A 7432-nucleotide genomic window follows, 5' to 3' on the forward strand; every position below is an offset into this window, starting at 1 on the left:
TAAATATGGGCCTAAATATTTATTTCTGCCATTCGAATTTCTTTGGATGACCGTGCTTTTGTTACTGGGTATGTACTGCAAAGATGTTGGATCCAAAGCAGTAGTGAGTTGTCAACACCTCCAAGGTCATTTTATTGAAAAAAGTATTATATATTCACTCCACGCATAATGATGAGGCAGGTATCATGGTTTCCACTTTTAAGTCACACGGTCCCAGCCTGGTCAGACAGATTTGGCACCTTCATCGTCTAACAATTCTACTCGTGCGTAAATTCAAGAAATTATTCCAAACAAATTACCAAATGTTGGGCCTGTGCCACTGTTAAAAGAAATAAATAAACAAACAAGCTTTGGCTACACACAATATTTTTTTAATGACAAATTACACATTGCCACAGTAGTCCCTAGCATAGATAGAGTTTAGTTTTTCCAATGTGCACTTTGTGCAAGAGTTTTCCTTCTGTCGGTTGTTTTCCTTTGTCCACACTACACTCATCACCCAGCATTTGTTTAAAATGATCTGGCAGTTTGTTGTTGACACTGAGGTTTCCAGTGGGACCGGGGACAAAGCCACCATCATATTTTATCTCTTGTTTTCCGAGTGAAGGTTCAGTCCCTGTGCACAAAAGCCTGCACTATACTGAGAAGGGCTTTTATTCAAATACTGTGGATATGCTTTTACGTGGACCAAAGGACTGCTTTCAAGCCGGGTGGCCTCATCATTTCTTATAGTATCTTTTTAAATGGTCCCAACTTGTTTGTTTTCAATGTTTCACTTGCATTTTCTGTCGCTGACATTTGATTGCACGGTGTAGGTATTTAATTCGGGATACTTACATACATCACACTCGTGTGAGGTGATTGCACCTTTGCTTGAACAACATTTCAATGTGTTTGGGACCAACCACCCACTGCAAAAGCGATTTTTTGCACTGTTCAATTTTCAATCAGGCAATTGGTGTAAATGATGGTGAGAGAAATTGCACCGGCGCTGGTGTTAACTAATGGGTTAGTTGGATTGGGGAAGTTCTTATAGACAGGGGCATAATGCATCATTTAAATGTAGTTATGGTTTACGATTTGCGACCATATTCTGCGGGTTGCTACCCTTTTTAACTTGCTTTGCAAACTCTGTGATCTGGCTACTGAGATAATTGTAGGTGGATTTGGTGCACGTAATTCCCAAGAGCGAGTTAAATTTATTTTCTGATGCAGTCGTTTTGTGATGGCAACTTACATGCACTGGAATAATTTCTCTGCCATCTAGGTACATCGTCTGACTCTTGAAAATGGGAAAGCTCCATCTGACTACAGGGTCATCAGAAAGGGAGGGCAGCCAGCTCTTGCAACCCCTTCTTTTTGGGAACCGTCCTTCTACAGCATGCATTTAATTACAAAAATGAAGGCCTCAGCCGTACCTTTACAATGCATCTAACGCACAACATCAGTCGGTGGCGTCAAATACTTAGTTTTTTCTTTCTCTAGTGCACAGGTTGCATTAATGTCCTATTACTTACCAGTAATCTTCATTACTCCTGGTCCTCATATCCTTGTCCCATTTATTAAAATGTGAGATTCCTACTTAACTACTAACCCCCATATATGGAGGCCAGCCGTTCGGGAGAGAGGGCGGGCCTAATGAATGTGAAGTGGACAACAGGACCAGGAACAATGAAGAATATGGGAAATAAGAAATAGGGCATTACCCTCGTATCCTTGTCCCATTCACTACAATGTGAGAATACCCAAGCCGAGAACCCGGCATTCCTATAGAAAGACATCACAAAATGATGCTGCAGCATACATCCGTTTTTCAAAATATGAGTAACACAGAGATGGGAGCACTCCGTAGGCTATCTGCTGACAAGGACATTGTAATAAAACCTGCAGATAAAGGAGGAGCAATCATGATAATATCTGTACAAATATACCGTGATTAATGTTTGAGGCTCCTAAATATACCTGTAGCTGTAAATGTCTATCAAGGATCCCTCCCAAGAGATTAAGGAAGAAATAGGCTTTTTGGTTATCAAGGGCTGGGAGCATGGGTGGATCATAAAACAGGAGGCTGTATTTCTATTACAGACCTCACCCCAAAATGCCCTATTTTTATATACTTCCTAAAATACATAAAGGCAAAGTTCCCCATCCTGGAAGTCCAATAGTCTCAGAAATTGGTTCAGTGTTCGACCCACTATCACAGTTTTGTGATGCATTTTTTAACCATTAGTCAAGGAGATACCCACCTACTTGCAGGACACTAAGGATATTCTGAAACTTCTGGAGAATATGAGTTTTAATGAGGAGAAGAAACTTTTGATCAGCCTAGACGTTGAATCATTATACACCAATATCCCTCAGGAAGCAACCCTTGAAGGGTTTGAAGAGATACTCAATCAAGCAACCTGGGACTCTAGGACACCCCCGAGTTCCTCCTAGATTAAGCACATGTGGCCTTAACTCAGAACTGCTTCGAGTTTGGAGGAGAATACTTTCTCCAGGTACACGGGACACCTATGGGGAGTACCTTTGCCCTAAGTTTAGCATGTCTCTATTTGTCGTTGCCTTTGAAAAAGAATATGTCTTGCACTCCTCTAATCCAGTTCTAGGAAGCATTAGATTATGAAAACGGTACATTGATGACATCCTTTTGATCTGGAAGGGATCCAGAAGTAAAGCACTGGAGTTCGCAGAATGGCTGAATGCCCTTAACCCCCACTTACGATTTACCATCAACATCGGCGGAAAAGAACTACCCTTTCTGGATCTAATAATAGAAGCTAAGAATGGCCGCCTGGTAACACAAGTAGCACAAGTGTACTATAAATATACTGATAGGAACAAACTACTTAGGTTTGACAGCTTTCACCCCAACTCTCTGAGAAAGAATCTCCCAGTGGGCCAATTCTTAAGGCTAAGAAGGAGCTGCTCTAGCAGACAACATTATGACAAACATGCTACCAAGCTAACACAGAAATTACAAGTCAAACACTACCCATTGCACTTGATAAAATGAGCATACAAAAGAGCCTTAAATAACAACAGGGAACAGCTACTAGAATCTTATACAAAACCCACAATAGAGAAATTGATCTGCGTCTCAACATACAGCTTCTTATTAAATCAACTACCAAAAATTATCAAAAAGAAGTGAAGGGCCCTGACCTATTGAGGTTTTCCCTTTGAACAACCCATGTATGCCTATAAAAAAGCCAGGAGCATCAGAGACATTATGATTCACACACGACCAAGAGAAACAAAATCTACTACAGGTCAACAGATTCGCTGGAACCTTCCTCTACCAGCAGACCATGCACCCTGTGACAAGTCCAGTGTTGGTCCATACAATAGGAAGACTTCTAAGTTGGACCTTGGTCTCAAGACCCCGTGGGAACTGAGGAATATATTCAATTGCAATAGTAAAAATGTAATCTAAATGATAAAGTGCCCGTGAACCTAAAATATATAGGCATGACCACCAGTCGGGTAGGAACATGTATGCGCAAACATAGGAGCACAATTCATTCCAAACACGACTCAACATGACTAACGAGTCACTACACCAACATGAACCACAGAACCAATGAAATTGAATGGTATGTGGTAGAGAGACTTACACAGTCAAGACACAATATGACCCAACAGCTGCTGTGGTTCTAGCAACAATGGGTGTGGAGGCTTCAAACCAATGTGATTGGCCTTAATGATGAGATATCTTGGCCGTTATTACAAAGGTACTAGAAGTTAATGAAGGGCGTAGGATTTTTAATGAAACCATTCTGACCTTCCTCATTCTCCACCCAATTGACCTCGTAGAGTTAGCTGTGAGAGGTACTTGTAGGCGGATTGCTTGATTTTAATAACGATCCCAATGACCCCTGAAAAACAACATTCTGACAAACCCGATCTTTATGGAGTACTATGGCGGGCACGGGGAAACTAAACAATTACTGGGCTCTTGGGAAACAAAAAGTGTTTTTGACTATTCTACTCTCTAAAGTGCACTATGGTAAGAGTAGAACATTGAAACAACTCCTGTTTCTTATGTTTTGTTGTTTGGGTGCCCAATGCTCCTTCCCACAATTCAATTGGAATTATTCCACACAACCCTTCAATCTGCAATAAGCATACTACAGTCCACCCTAATTGTGTTGCTTTGCTGTGGAGCTGACCTATGTGGACTACAGCTCCCAGCATTCCCCGCGCACGTACTCTAATGCGAGCGCATGTTGGCATTCTGAGGTTTTAGTCGGTGTCACACACGTGACATCACAGGGACGTTGACCAGTGGCACTCTCCCCGACTAGCCGGTGACTTGAATATTCAAGAGTGCCTGCTGGGTCATTCCTGCAAACCGGCCTCTCCTCCCCCTTTGCTCGGGGAGGAAAGAGAACATGCTCCTTTTGTTCGGGGAGGAAAGAGAACACGCTATGCGGTATTTGCATACACTGGTAGGCACGGCTGTGCGAGGAATGACGTGCAGCCAGACAAGTGGCTGTCATTCTCCCGCTTCCACAGGGCCTTATATCCTGTCCTACAGTACGGGCAGTGGACAAGTGGCTGGCAGCAACAATGTTTAGATGCTACTATGCAATAGACCTTTTGACGAAGTGAGTAAAGTATGAGTGGTGTATGAACTAGCTCATTATGTTGTTTGTGAGAGCACTCCTAGGACCTATTTGTGCTGATTATCCTTGTGATTTGCTGCTTCCAAACAGAATACTCGCCCTTGATTTTAATCATGGTGGGATGGCTCAGCTAAAACGTATCGCTCCAAGTCAAGCACACGGGTGGTACTACAAGCAGCAATATAGGGGGACATTGGTGATAACTGGAGAACGCAGGTCAGGGTTTCCCCACTGGGTATCTTTGATTTAGTCACATAGTTGTAGTGTTGTCCTCCAGTTTTCGAAATAAACAAACCTGAAAACATTCGTAATTGATATGAACTGGATGCCTGGTATTTTTAGTATTTCAATTTTCTCCCTAGCATGTGACTAAAAAGGACATCACCTTTGCTCCAGACTGGAAGCTTGTTACCCCCCAAATAGAGGGTAAGGGGTTCACTTATCCCACAGCAAGCAAGAAAGTATATATCACATAGATTTACTTTAAGGTTCTCTAAGAGAAGCATAGACATCCACAAATATGAATTCAACGAGAATGCTAGCCTTTTCAAGCACAAGTTTGACACCAGTTTGCATTGGTTTGCAGTGCTTATCACGTTAGCATGTTCACATGTGTAATGTGGGGCTATAATAAGCAGTCCATTGTTGCCTTCCACATGAGTAGATAGGATTTACGGCATATCTTTTCTGTTTCCTGTCTCTCTTTCTGGTGACTAGGTACCTCCATTTTGACTCCCACTTTGGTAGGTCCTGAGTGGTCTTCTCGTCCCTTGGGTAAAAAACCTTGGGATTAGATTTTAGAAATCCTCAGCCCTGAAGAAAGCCCCAGACCATTTCTGGCTCATAGAGCAGGCAGAATCATGTTGGCTAGAGTAGACAGTTAGGGTAATTAGGCCCTGATTACTGTCCTAGAGTGTTTATAATCATATCCTTGGACACCACCAATAAAGGTGAACAACAGTAGTCCAGGAGGTATTTTTAACTCAGATATGTATCCCTGACTTTATCCAGTAGTTTTAATATAAGAACTCCCTCTTACCAAGAGGTTGAGTCCACCCTGGTAGCATTGTCCTACCAGGGTGAGAAGAGGTGGTCAAGGATGAAGCATGACACTATTACTGTGTTAGACCATCTCTTCCATTAAGAAAATATCCTGGTTGCCAGAGTAGTGCCACATTCTTGAGACAACCTACAGATGCGACAAATGGTTTTGCTTATCAGAAGTAGACAATATGCCATACTTTGAGTTCTATGCTACCACACTATTTTTGATCCTGTATACTGTCATCAGTTCCCTCCAATTGGAAAAATGCCTTCCCTCTTGAAGAGTCCACCAAGCCTTCAGGAACCTGTCCTGCAGAATGTCATCCCACCGAAAAGCACTGGCAGCCATAGTGAGGACCACTGGAGGATCTGCCTTCAAAGGAATCACTTTGGAAAGATTGTCCTGCAGAGTCCACCAGCACAGATCCCTGATGACCGCTGGAGTCAATGGGCCCACTTTGTTGAAATTCCATGAGCGTGGATCCCAAAAGGACAACAGATGAACCCACAGTGGCCAGAGGTGAAATCGGGCCCAAGGAATCATGAACACTGCTGCCGTCATGTGACCCAGCAGCCACAACCACAGCCACACCGGAAGAGAAGCACTGCCCATCACCTTCACCACCATTGCCTTCAAGACCACAGCTCTGGACTTTGGAAAAGAACCCTGTTGAGGTGGTAGGAAACGGGGCCCAAATAAATGTCAGATCCTATGAGGACACCAATAGACACTTGTCCCAGTTCTACAAGAACCGTTGAGCCCTGAGGACCACACAAACCACTTGCAAATCATGAAGAAGCTGTTCTTCTGATGGAGCATGGATCAGCCAATTATCAAAATAGGGAGACAGGTGGCTATCCTGAGGATGGTTCGAAGCAACCAATGGAGCAACAACCTTGGTGAACATCCTCACTGTCGACCAAAGGCCGAACAGCTATACCTGAAACCTAAATTGACTTCCCTTGATGCAGAACCTCAGAAACAGCTGGAAAAGGGCTTGAACCAGTACATGGTAATACACATCCTGCAGATCCAATGTGCACATCAGATGGCCTTCAGTTACCAAAGGAATCACCCTCTGCAATGTCTCCATTTTGAATGGCAGGTTCTGCATAACCTTGTTCAGTGCCTTCAAATCTAGAACCAGCTTGGAGCTACCTGTAGATTCTGCTACCAGAAAGATTAAGAAGTTGAAACCCCTGCCCCTCTCCTTCTGAAGAACTTCCAGAATGGCACCCTTCTGCAGAAGAGAACAATTCCCCTGAGATAGAGCCAACCTCTTCTCTGTCTTGGAGGGCCATGGGGTCAGACAGACTCCTGAAGCTGGTTTAACCTCTACAAACTCAATCCAGTAACTGCACCTCAAAATGTCCAGTAACTGCACCTCAAAATGTAAATCGCCAGCCCTCACTGCCACCGCCTTGCCATGATGGCGTAACAAAGCACCAGCAACCACCACTCCAGCCCCGCAGGAGAACACAACAGAACAGAAGAAATGCTGGGTAAGTATGCCTTAAGTACTCCTGGTAGGAGGGGGTCGGGTAGGATTCCAGTATTTCTTTTGTTCTTTTTTTTTGTCAGCAAGATAAATATATATCACATTGTAATGAATGGAACCAAGACAGGAGGGCCCTGGGGGTAATTATGAATGGCTTCTTGAATCAGACACCAAAGAGGAGCACCACAAACCTGCAAAAGGTTTTGGCCCTCCAACTAAAGCTTCTGACCTACCTTCCCAAGTAGGTAGCAGGCTTGGACT

The sequence above is a fragment of the Pleurodeles waltl genome, chromosome 3_1 (assembly GCF_031143425.1).
Source record: "Pleurodeles waltl isolate 20211129_DDA chromosome 3_1, aPleWal1.hap1.20221129, whole genome shotgun sequence".
NCBI lineage: Eukaryota > Metazoa > Chordata > Amphibia > Caudata > Salamandridae > Pleurodeles > Pleurodeles waltl.